The 13,047-nt window shown below is 53.9% G+C and overlaps 1 long non-coding RNA gene across 2 annotated transcripts in view; it reads left to right on the forward strand.

Moving 5' to 3' along the window:
- The window catches only part of LOC144286291 (uncharacterized), a 61,408-nt gene extending 48,374 nt beyond the window's left edge, over positions 1-13,034 (forward strand). For both annotated transcript variants that reach the window (XR_013354341.1, XR_013354342.1), the window contains 2 exons: positions 3,294-3,390; positions 12,879-13,034. This is a non-coding gene — a long non-coding RNA (uncharacterized LOC144286291). The remainder of the gene's footprint in view (positions 1-3,293; positions 3,391-12,878) is intronic.
- The last annotated feature ends 13 nt before the right edge of the window (positions 13,035-13,047 follow it).

Genomic DNA, 13,047 nt, shown 5'->3' on the forward strand with positions numbered 1-13,047 from the left:
AAAGATTTTATTTATTTATTCATGAGAGACACAGAGAGAGAGAGAGAGAGAGAGAGAGAGGCAGAGACACAGGCAGATGGAGAAGCAGGCTCCATGCAGGGAGCCCGACGTGGGACTCAATCCCAGGTCTCCAGGATCAGGCCCTGGCCTGAAGGCGGTGCCAAACCGCTGAGCCACCCAGGTCACCCGACATTCTGATTTAATAGTGAGGCAGAGAGTGTTTGTTTTTAGCAAACACCTCAGGGGTCAGGGGAGTCTCATGAAGTCTCACCACCCTCTGAAATACACTGCTTTAATGCAAAGAGTATTTGCTTCTGAGACTGATAGAAAAGCACATTAACATTTCCCAAGAGTAGGCTGGTAGCAGGAGAGGAAACGGGCAGAGATGCAAAGAACCCAGAGATGAGAGCATGGAGGTTAAACCCAGGCTTTAAAACTCTTGTGAGCAACTAGTGTGTCCAGAGACTCGACAGGCATACTGCTCTCTGCCATGTAAGGCCATGGAGGTTGGATGTGGCACAGCCCTGGACAACCTCTAGGTCACATAGGGCTCAGTAAAATGGCTCTGATACTGGTAGAAGGTGATGATTTACAAGCTAGGTGCCGGTGAGGCTTACCCAACATCATGCATGGGCAGCATGGCCCGGCACTCAGTAAATGATTATGTATGACTTCCCGGGGAGGGGGCTGAGGGACTTCATGTCCTTAGAGAGTGGACTTCTGCTGAGGATCTCATATGACAAAAGGGGTTCCGCTTCTGTGGCTAAGAAAGGCTATAAGTCTTTCCAGCCTCGGGGGACCAGGATACAGCCACCTCCTCTTGCGGAGGCACCATCATGTTGTGCCTAGGATGGTAGTGCCTCTCTCTGGCCCTAATTCACCCCCACCTCACCATGTCCTGCATCCCTGGGAGGCTTCAGTAATGGGAAAGGTGAGACTAATGAGGGCCTGTTTCTCTTTTCTAGAGGTGGAGACCAAGGGCCTAGGAGGCAAAGAAGGCTGGTTTTGGAACCCTAGGAGTTCCTGCCCTCTTCTGACTATCACAGTAGAGGGCCAGGGCTGCCAGCCCTTGCTGTCCCGAGGCCCTTCCCTGCACTCCATTCCAGGAGCTGATCCTGCAAGCAACCAGGAAGTCGGTGCCTTGGCCAGGGTGTACCGCTTCCTGGTTCTGGGCAGCTGTGCTGCCAGTCAGGTCAACCTGAACTTGCCTTTGCTGACTAGACACTGTAAAAAAACATTTTGGGTACAGATGGGGAAGAGAGAGGGCTTTGGGGCCTCCCAAGGCCTTGCCATCAGCCCAGTGAAGGGAGTGGCTTGCATAGTGGACTGTTAGTGCAATTAGTGCGTGTGGAGGATAGTGTGGCTATAATTTTTAAAACACAGCTTCCGGGCAGCCCCGGTGGCCCAGCGGTTTGGCCTGCCTTCGGCCCAGGGTGTGATCCTGGAGACCCAGGATCGAGTCCCACGTCAGGGTCCCTGCATGAAGCCTGCTTCTCTCCCTCTGCCTGTGTCTCTGCCTCTCTCTCTCTCTCTCTCTCTGTCATGAATAAATAAATCTTAAAAAAAAATAAAACACAGCTTCAGAGTTAGGTGAAGAGAGGAATGGACTGAGTACCTGCGCTGGATGACAGTGTTCAGGAAAAACCTAATGAAGGTTGTTTGTGTCCTATGGCCTTATGAGTGAATGAGTTTGAGTGAGCTGGGGCATGTTGCACACGCAGACACATGAGCTGTTTTGGAGTTGCTAGTGTATGCACCACATGGAGAGAGCACTGGCTCAGGAAGCCTGATTCAGATCCCAGCTGGGTTCAAATCACAGGCCAAGGAGCCCTGTGACCTTTGGCAACAAGCACCATCTGGAAGTGAGAACAGGAGATTTCTTCCTGCCTTACGTACCTGGCTTCTCTAAAGGGCATGTGTGGGCACATGGCTATGTGGAGGTGAGGCATTATGGACAAGTGAGGGCCTCAGGTCAGGAGGGGAAGCCTGGGGGCCTGCTTCTGGGTGCCCCAGGCTGTGGAAGGGGAGCTTGGCTGCTGCCCAGACTGAGGAGGGGCGAAAGCAAAGAGGGGATAGCAGCCTGTGGTTGGGGAAAGTAGCTGGCCTGGTAAGTGGCTCTAAACAATTCCATCTGCTGTCTGAGCTGGCCCTTCTTGCTGGGGTGGAATTTCTGATGGTGTCTTAGCTGCCAGAGGGGGAGGGCCTGGCCCTTCTGGCCACAGCTGCTCCCTGTTCTTTTGAAGCTCAGGGCCAACCACCCCCTCCCCAAGCCTCTGCTCCCCAGCCCCAGGCCTGCATTCCTCAGCTGCCAGAGGCGGCACTTCTGAGAAGGCTACTCAGCTTGAGTGCCTGTGTGGCTCCTTCGGCCCTGGGATGGCCCTGGGATCGCCTGGGAGCCTCCTGGCCCCCAGGAGGGGTGGGAGGCCTGGTCGACCCAGGCCCCAGGATATTCCAGTCCCTTCTCCCCTAGGATGCATGGCAGAGTGTGGGCAGGAATGGGGCTGCTGGCCCAGCTCCCTGCTCCGCTCGGGGCCCCAGAGCCCCCCAACCTGAAGTCCTGGAGGCCTCTGATGGGAGACCTTTGTGCTGTACAGTCCCACTTCCGGGGCTGCATTCAAGATTGTAACCCCAGGCCTGACTTGTGGGCTGGGTTCTAGACTCAGCCCCTGACAACCACATGGCCTGAGGGCCTTACTAACAGCCACCCCGGGCTGAGGGCATCTGTGTGGAGCCTGGGTGTGCCCATCGCATGAAATCCCCTGGAGGGGAACCCATCCCCAGAGGAACAGGTATCACATTCTACAGATGAGGAAACTCACTCAGAGATGCTCTACTCACCCAAGCAGTGGTGATGAGAATGCAAGCTGAGATTGGCCCAGAGCTAAAACTCTGGGCTCTAAAGACTTTTTACCCCAGACTCCGCCATTCACAATTTGTTTCCCCTCTGCAAGGAGCTTCCTGTCCAGACTTAGCCCTACTCTGCCCCAGAGGACCCCCCCATGCTGTGGTCTGACCTCTGGAACAGCTGTGGCATGGGCCACCACCTTATCCACGGCCCCTGCAAGGCCACCGGGAGAGGGGCGGGCCCTTGAGCAGGAGGGAGCATCGTGGGAGCAGTGGTGCCTAGCTCCCACTGAGGCAGGACTGGAGTGGTAGAGGCAGGAAGGATGGAGCCGGGACTGTAAGGATTACAAAAGTTCTAAAGTCCTAGAGGCTCTGTGGTTTGCTTTTTTCTTAAGACTTTTTTCTGTCACCATTCAAATTTTGTTTTTGTTTTATTTTGTTTTAATTAGAGAGACAGTATAAGGTGGAGGTTAAGAAGAGAATGGACTCTGGGGCCAGACCGTTTGGATTCAGATTTTGGTTCCATCACTGACTGTGTGACCCCACGTAAGTTATTTAAACTCTCTGGGTTGTAGTTCCCTTATCTGTAATTTTTTTTTTTTTAAATGGGTATTATAATTGCTTTACTCTGAGTCTTGGATGAGATCATGCATGCCAAGTGCTGAGACAGTGCATGGCCCATAGTTAATGCTCACAGATGTTTGCTATAATTATTATTAAAAAATAGTTCATGTCTGTCGTAGATAATATACATATGTGCAAAAGGATTAAAGAATCACTGGCATTGCTGTCATCTTGCTATTCTTTATAGGTTATTTGCTTATTTTATTTTTAAACTAATGAATGAACATGAATCCAAATTTAAAAGATATACAAAGATTTACGTGAGAAAAAGTGAGAACAGTTTCCGTGATCTGTCTCTTACAACTTGATTCTTCCCAGCAGACCATAGGATCAGTTTCTTATGAATGTCCTCTCCATACATACTGACACACACACCAAAACGTACTATATGGTAGTACAGTGACTGTCCTCACTGTGTTTTGTCTTGCATCGCTCCCCTTCGCGATAGGCCTTGGGCGTAGAGACATAGAGATGCTTCATTTTTGTTTACTGTTGTATAGTACCATTCTACATATTACACAAATTCCAAAGAAGTGGGCTTCATGGATCAGTGGGTGGGTGCACAATGTGTGCTGGCATGTGGGGCAGGGGGCAAGAGTTGGACTTCTGTTCTCAGGACCCGCCGCTGCTTGCCTTGAGCACCCCTCCCTAATCTTGGTTCCTTGGCCTGGATTCCCTGGGTGTGCTCAGATAACTAAATTGTGTGGCATCATTGACTGACCACGTGTCCCAAGGGCCCAGGGGCATCTGGGACTGTCCAGACTTGAGAGTTCAGCCCCAGACCAAGCAGGCAGGTCTGTGAAGGGACCTGCAGCCCAGCTGCCTAAAGGAGACGCCCAGGGAGGGGCCGCTGGCCCCCCTTTCCCAAGGAGCTGGACGTGAGCCAGCATGAGCTCATGCCTAGAGCCAGCCCAGCTTCACTGCCTTGCACCTGAGCTGCCAGTGGCTCCCTTCTGTGAGTTTGGGCCATTGGTTCCAAGTACACAGACACTGCTGCCAGCTCAGAGGGGCTCCCCAGGGCTATGACCCCTGGCTAGGGTATTGGGGAGCAGCACCCCTTCTGTCCACTGACATCTGATCTCCTCCCAGGCTCCTGGGCTGAGTGTCTTGGCTAAGCTGATAGAATTTGTTAAAGGAGAGAGGGATTGTTGTGGAAATAGTTTTTAAGCAACTCAGGTGGAAGTGGAAAACAGTTGGTCGTCCAGACAACTAACAACCCAGGTAGGGTGGGGAAAAGGTTTTTGTGAGGAAGCCACTGTGGTTCTTCCTTCAGGATGAGGCTTCGCCTGCAAACTTCTCCCTCTTCCCTCGCTCCCCCATCACAGGCCCCAGGACCCCCAGCCTCTATAAGGGCAGCTCTGCCCTGTGAGGACCCAGTTCAGTACACAGTTACTGAGTTCTTGCCGTGTGCCTGGGTCTGTGCTCAGCCCTAGGAATACAGAGGGGTGGTGGAGCTGGATGGATTTACAGTGTTCATTCTGGAGTCAGGCCCCCTGGGCCCAAATGTTAGGTTGGCCACTTAGCTGTGCGACCTGAACGAGTCCCTCGACTCTTCTCTGCTTCATTTTTCTACCAATAAAGTAGAAATCTAGAAATCACAGTGACAAATATGCATCTTGCAGGCCTGCAAAGAGAAGACGAAAAGAGTTAACATGCAGAAAGCACTTGGAATATGGTTGGCTCGGAAGGAAGCAGGCAACAGTGTTAGGTTATCATTATTACTATTGCCATTATCCTACCAAGCCAAAGAAATGACATGTGACTCATGCTTGAGGAGCTTCATCATGGACCTTTTCAGCCGGAATGCAGAAGTGGCTTCTCGATGGTGCCTTTTATAGCAGCCAAGCCCTGAACCGGGGCCTCAGGAGCAGAGATGAACCATGGTGTCCTTGGGACTGAGGCTCCAGGGCCAATCCTTCCGTAGGGGCGGGACCTTAGTAACTTCCTTTGAAGCCTCTTGCCCTAGGCCCTACGGCAGAGCTCCCATTGACCACAGACCTGGCCATGGAAGTTGAGGCAAGGGAGAGAAAAATGAGGAAAGCAAATGTCTTTCCTTTTCCTTTTCTTTCTTCTGCCGGTTTTTAAAAGATCTTTTTTTCTGGAAAGGGGGGTTTTTGTTCTGCCCCAGCTTTAGATTGAACTAAATGATGGGGATGGCCCAGAAGGGTCAGCGGGCAACCCAAGGTCACCCAGCAGGGCGCAGCAGAGCCGAGTCTGTCTCTCCCCATCTTCCTCTGGCTCCTCTCAGGTCCAGCCAGGCCTCCTTTCCCCGAGGGCTGTGCCCGAGAGTCCTCTCTGCCCGTCGTGCCCCAGAGGTGGGCACCCGTGTGGCTGCCCCGCCTCTCGGTCCCCCTCAGAACGAGGCTGGCTTTGTCCCGCCCCAGCAGCTGTGGTGGGTTGAGTTTTCCATTAAAGCCTTTTCCGCGCCTTGGGCAGGAGCAGGAGGCTCGGCATTTAAAGGTCACCCGGCTTTTGAAGCTGCAGCGACATTAATAGCTTGGGAAGAAAACAAGCCTGTGCAGGGGCAGGAGGACAAGGCGCCTCTGTCAGGGCTGCCCCTCCCCTCCCCGCCGGGCGCACACACGCGCACACGCACACACTCGTGCACCCACACACAGACCCTGAGAGCCTCCATCTGTCTCTTGGGCCCCCCCCTTTTTCTCTCCCCCTTTTGTGGCCTCTGCAGCTCAGAAGCCAAGATGCTCAGCCGGCCTCCCTGCGCCCTGCCCCCACGGCGTCCGAGGTGACAATTGGACAAGGATGCAGCTGCCCTTAGCCCGCAGCCTCTCCATTAGCACTGCCATTACCCACTTGAGCTTTCCCCAGGACTTAGCCATGGTTACACAAGCGTCCCAGGGGTCATATGACCTCATTCTGGCCCTGCTGGCTTTTACAGCCTGGATTCCTGATGAGACAAAGTGAGCCGGGGCCTCGTCTTCCCGTCTTCCCGCGTGGGGAGGAAAGGGCAGGCAGGGTGCATCTTGCTTGCCGGCTCTAATCACTTGGTAAAGGCTCTGTGGGCTCCACAGGACAATGATAATACCTGGATGGATTCGTGATGTCTGCTGAGGATGGGGACTGGAAATTGGTGGCGTGTGTGCCTTGTGTTTCCTACTTACAAGATAAATTATTCTGAAATTCTTCCAGTCTTGGGGTCCGAGGCCCTTGGGCTGTTTGGGTTCCTCTCCTTTTTGTCCGAGGTGGGGGTGGGGGAGAGAAGCAGCTCTGTTTGCCCTCTCCCCGGAGCCCCGGCCTGTGCCCTGAGACACCACCTAGTGGCCTGGCCTGGCGGTGCCACTGGGCTGGGCCCAGGTCTGAGGCGAGATGGACAGTGAGTCCCCTCTGCAGGGCGGGACCACAGCAATCACAGATGGATCAAAAGATCTGGTATGTCCCTTGTCCCTGGGGGATTTTCAGAGGATGGAGCCAGGGGTGTACAGAGACAGAACTGGCCTCGGGCAGTCCCTCCTCCTTCTAGAGGACAGAGGGTTGGGGAAAGGAAAGTGCTGGCAATTGGGACCTCTGGCCTCCTAACCCCACAGCTCTTCCTGAGGCTTCCTGTTCTACCTCTACCTTTCAGGGTTGGGTCCTCCCAGGGGGCAGTGGAATGTTATGTTGGATCTTGGAGGGGGGGTCAACTTCCTGATCCCTGGAGCTGACACTGGCTTGGCCAGGGGACCATCCTGCCATCAGCCTTGGGTGCCTTGTAAGTGAGGAGGCCCTCAGGCCCTCAGGCCAGGCAGCAGGAGGCTCCTGGGACCTCAACTAGGCACCGACTGCTTTGACCTCAGTTGTTTCATCTCTGAAGTGGGATAATAATGCATGCCCCTATAGAAATGATAGCTTTTTCATGAGGACTAAAGGAAACCATAGAGGAGAAGGGGCTTTGGAAATAGAAAAGTCCTCCGGCTATGCCTACCTTGCTAGGAGCCAGAGGAGGAACAGAAGGGAAGACAATCCACACACACTTCATGGTACTCCTGCCTCTTCCTTTCCTTTCTTTACGCACCTGACAAGTGTCTGTTGTCAGTGCTAGGCACTGTGGAGGCACCCTACCCCAGGGAATAAAGCATAAACCTGGCCCTCATGGAGCTTACAACTGGGTGGCAGGGATGGTCAATGACAAGGAAATAAATAATCTCTCAGGTGGTCTGTTCCATGAAGAAAACAAGGCAGGACATATGGTGAGGGGTAAGGTGAGGACCTTGGCAGGCAGGGGTGGTGCTTGCTAAGGTTATGGTTATGCTTGAGTAGAGGCCAGAAGGGAGGGAGGGAGGGAGCATGTCGATGTGTGGGGTAAGATCAGGGCCCCCGGATGCAAGTGTGCATGGCTTGCAGGTGGATGAGCAAGGATCCAGGATGTGCAGAGAGAGTGAGGTTGGGGACAGAGTGGGGTTTGCTGATGTGGGGCCGGGCAGACCACGGTGAGGCTCCAGGTTGTGTTTTGAGGATATGAGGAGCCAAGGGCATGGGTGGGTGGTGGGGGAAGGGGGTTGGAGCAGAGGAATGACAGGACCACTGTGCTGAGTTGTCTGTTGGAGGAAGGGGGGACGCAGACCCACAGGGATGGTAGCCATGGAGGTGGTGAGGTGTGGCCAGATTCTGGGATGTTTTTTTTTTTTTAAAGATTTTATTTATTTATTCACAATAGACATAGAGAGAGAGAGAGGCAGAGACACAGGCAGAGGGAGAAGCAGGTTCCATGCTAGGAGCCTGACGTGGGACTCAATCCTGGGACTCTAGGATCGCACTCTGGGCCAAAGGCAGGCGCCAAACCGCTGAGCCACCCAGGGATGGTTTTGAAGATAGGAGAGACTGGATTTGCTGTGACTGGGTGTGGAGTGTAAGAGAACTGGAGCGCTCAAGGGGACTCCCAGGCTTTGGGCCAGAGTCACATGGAGCTGCTGCTGTTCACAGAGATGAGGAAAGTGGGAGGAGCAGGGTGGGCTTTGAAGGAACCACAAAGTCTGATGACTCGTTATGTCAGAGCTGTTACCGGACATCCAAGTGGGGACAGCAGGTCAGATGTGCCCAGGTAGAGTTGAAGGGCATATTCCCAGGAGGCCTTGGGGCAAGAGAAATTTGGGAACCTGTATTCAGCGTGTAGATGGTATTTAAAGTCATGAGACTGGATAAGATTGTTCAGGCTCTAAGTGTAGCCAAGGGCCAAAGTCTGTGCCTGAGACCGCACCAACCTGTCTCCTTGGGTGTTACTAGCTCCAGGCAACCATGTAAGTTCCATCACGACATTCCTTCCAGGTGGTATTACACCTGTTCTTACAAATGAGGAAGCTGAGGTTCAGAGAAGTGAAGTGATTTCTCCAGGTCACACAGCCTTCCTGGGCCCAGTCAGAATAGGAGCCCAAGACTCTGGCGCAGACTCTCACTGCCCCCCACCCCCCCCCTCCGCCGCCCCAGGTGGACCCTACCTGGTCTTGCAGGAGACTGGCCGGGATGACCTTGGGCAAGGTCAGGAGAACAGCACTCGGGCAGCTTGCCCACCTCCCTGGGCCAGGCCAGGAGTGACTCAGGCCTTGGCTGTCTCCTCACACTGAGAGTGAGGATTGGCAGGCTGCTGTCCCCCTCCTCCCAGGCCCGGATTCCTTAGTGGGGGAAGTGGAAGGCCTGGCTCCCTGGGACCTGCGGGAGGACAGGTGTGAGATTTCTGTTTCCCAGTACCCAGGTCACTCACAGCCCAGAGTTTAGGAAAGCTTCGGAGTTGGTCTCCAAGACCCAGACATCTAACAGGCTCAACGGGTTTCATTCACTTCCTTTTTCAGAAGTGGGTCAGGGGTTATCTCCCTCCGTTGCCCAGCCAGCTCCCAGCAGCTGGGGTTCAGAGAGATGGAACGGTTTCCCCAAGGTCACAGGGCCAGCTCTGGGGCGGAGCCAACAGACACCCCTCCCCCAGTGCTGTCTAGGTCCTATCTCCTCTGCTGGAATGTCAGCCAGGCTGCGCCTAGTCTTCTGAGCCTGGGCCACAAGCAAGGCTGCATTTCTGAGGCTCCTTGGCTCCTAGCCCTCCGAGCCTGACTGGGCATTTTTGGCTCTCAGGGGGTGGGTTCCTAATTCTGGCCCTCTCTACGCACTGGCTGTGTGACTTCGTACAGGTTACCTGACTTCTCTGAACTGGCTTCCACAGCTATGCAATGGAGACGATAACATCTCTCTCTAGAGTTGTAATAAAGATGAAATGAGAAAGCGCCTGGCACAAGCTCGTAAACCTAAGTCGCCTGCCTTAATTCTTCCATGTGTTTTAAATTGCTTTTCATTTGAGCCATGCTTGTTGCAAAAGGCAGCCCGGTGTGGATGACACTGACCCCGAGGACAGCCCTTCTTCCTGCCTGCTCCCAGCTGTGCCAGTCCACCTCAGCCCTGGCCTCACACTCTGTACTTGAGCTCTGAGAAGGATGGTCCTCAAGGGGTGCGTAGCCCCACCTGCTGCTAATTATAGGCAGCTTGGTTTTTGGGTCTGTGTGTTCTTGCAGAGTCTTGTGGAGATGGTATCTCTGAACAGCCAATCCTGTTTCCTTGCACTTTCCATTAGCCTTTCTGAGCCACTTTCTCCTCATCCACAGGACGACCTGTGATGGGAAAGTCTAGGCTTTGCCACTACCAGCCATATGTCTTTGAGCCATTCTGACAAGCCTTGGGTGCCACTGTCTTCATCTGACATGTGGAGCAGGCTGTGGGGCTGGCCCGGAGTTGTCAGCCATGCCGTGTAGTGGTACACGTGTGCAGGAAAGGCTGTTTTTCCAGGCTTCACACCTGGGGTAGATGGAAGAGGAGGCGGCTTGACCTGTTGTGTCCCCGGCTGCCCAGACCAGCCAGCCTTCCCTGGGGCTTCGAGGATCAGCACTTCTTGAGGCCTGAAGGACTCACCCACCCCATCCACTCTGGGTAATGGCTTGGCCAGTGTCCCGACTGATCCTGGCGCTTTGCCAGCCTTCTGGAGGTGGTGGCAATACCATCCAGGCAGCTCACTGTGTTCCAGGCACTGTGTGGAGAATGATCTTGTTTCATGCTCATTGAAGTCCCGAAGTACAGGTGCGGGCACTGGGAACAGACAGGAGGGGACATTCCTCCAAGATCCCACAGCTGGGGCCTGGCAGAACAGGGCTGGCAGCCTGGCTCTGAACCCGTTTACTTCCTGTAGATGGTAGGGCCATGGGAATGCCTCTCAGGACCTTCATGACACAGCCTGATGGGCCAATCCAGGGGGCTGGTAAAGCAGAAAATGTGGACCCCATCATCTTCATTCTTCCTCCACCAGGGGTGGGTCAGATCCTGGCTTCTCTCTCCAAGGGTCTGACCTTGGCAAAGTGAGAGCCAAGTCCCTCAATCTTTTAATAAATTACTTGCAGGGCAGGGAGAAGGTGGCTTTACTCCAGAGAGAGTGTTAACACAAGGCACTGACCTGTGTGTGCGATGACAGCAGGACAGCAGATGGCCGCCCCGGGCACTGGCTTCTGGGGCCACGTGCCCCTGAAGTCTTTGTTAGAGGCCTCAGCAGAGGTTTCCAGAGCCCAGGACAAAGGCAGCAGCTCCAGGGTAGAGTTTTGGCAGAATCAGAGCAGCATCCTCTGACCTTCCGACGTGGCAGGGGTGGTGGAGAGGTGTGGGCATGGGGGTTGGGGTGTCTAAAGCCGGCAAGTCATACTTGGCTACCTTCCTGTGCTCATTTTCATCACAGTTCTTGGACTGATCATTTGAGGTCACCTCTCCGTGTCTCCTTGTAAAATGGCCTCTCTGGGCTGTGAGTTGCTCGTTTGGGAAGACAGGGGGTGGAAGAAGTTGGATAATAAATCATGCTTCACCCAGTCATCAACAGAATACTACTCAGGCATTAAAAATGATGAAGTAGATCTATATGTTCTGACATGAGAAGATGGCTACAATAAATTATTAAGTGGAAAAACAAGTTGCATAGAATTTATGGTTTGATCGCATCTCCATAAAATAAATTCATACATATGGTAGTGGATGCATAGAGAAAGTATCTAGATGTAGACATACCAGTGTTAATAAATGTTTTCCAGAAGCTGGGAGGGATGGGCAGCCCCGGTGGCGCACCGGTTTGGCGCCCCCTGCAGCCCAGGGCGTGATCCTGGATACCCTGGATCGAGTCCCACATCGGGCTCTCTGCATGGAGCCTGCTTCTTCCTCTGCCACCCAGGCGTCCCTGAGGTAGAGGTTTAAAGGAGGTTAGAATCTCAATATGGTGGCACTGGGGAACAATATGCAGTCTTACTTGACCTGTGCAGGGACTGACTGAAAGGGACAGAAAGAATCCATGCTTGCTCTGGATTTTGTGACCTTGGGGTGAGTGAGAGCCCATCTACCGCACCTTCCGCACTCCTCTGCTCTCCTCCTTCTTACACTATCATCTGTTTGTTTGAGATCAGGGCAAGGAAGAGCATCATGTTGATTTGCTCACATGACATAGGAACCTATGTCCGCTGTTAAGATTGACCCCATGTCCTAGAAAAGGGAAACAACAGCTTTGCACCTGTCTTGTCAGACTTAAGAAATAAATACCCTTTGATGGAATGGTCCCTTAAAGCTGCCACTTTTCTACAATTAACAAAATTACTGTAAATCTTGGGATCAGCATGAGAAAGCCAGAATTAGGTTTTTAGATATATTCAACTCTCAGTTGACCACACTAACAAAAATGTGACCTTGGCAGTGATTTACGTGCTTGGTTGTGAGTGGGCTGGACAGTTTTCTGTTGAAGATTTAATGGCAGGACGCCTGGGTGGCTCAGCAGTGGAGCTCCTGCCTTCCATCCAGGGTATGATCCTGGGGTCCCAGGATCGAGTCCCGCATCTGGCTCCCTGCATGGAACCTGCTTCCCCTCTGCCTGTGTCCCTGCCTCTCTCTCTCTCTCTCTCTCTTCTCTGTGTCTCTCATGAATAAATAAATAAATAATAAAATCTTTTAAAAAAGTAGAAGATTTACTGGCACCATCCACAAGCTGGAGGCCATGATGTTGGCATCATCAAGTTGGTAACATGGTTTGGGACGCAGAGACTGGGTAGGCTGGAGACCAGTGGCCTCAGGTCCTCGAGGCTCCTGGGCAGTAGGAGTAGTGGTTGAGACCAGTGGTTCAAATCCGAGTCCCTCCACTTCCTCGGCTTCTATGCCTCACTTTTCCTGCCTGCGAAATGGGGACACTAGCGCCCACCTCGTCGGGTTGTCAGGAGTCGGCCCGCCCAGAACACGCAGGATGGTGCCCGGCCTAAAGTAAGCCTTCGCCACGGGTGGCAATTCTGCGCTAGCACAGAACCGTGGCTGCGGGACTACTGCGGCTGGAGAGGAAGCGCCAAGAAGGGGCTGTCGCGGGCGCGCGGGCAGGGACGCCCCGACTGCCCTGGCATCCCGCCCCTGACTCTCCCCCTCTGTTTCAGGTGGGACCGTCGGCGGAGCCGGCCCCAGGATGTCCCCGGGGTGCGGATGAGCGGCTGCCCAGGCCCGGATGCCGCCGCCCCGCCAGGGCCGCTCCGCGAGGGCCGCCGCCGGCCCTGCGCCCTAGCCTCGCGCCCCGGGGCCCCGCGCGCCCCCCGCGCCCCCCGCGCC

Source organism: Canis aureus, chromosome 16, assembly GCF_053574225.1.
Source record: "Canis aureus isolate CA01 chromosome 16, VMU_Caureus_v.1.0, whole genome shotgun sequence".
NCBI lineage: Eukaryota > Metazoa > Chordata > Mammalia > Carnivora > Canidae > Canis > Canis aureus.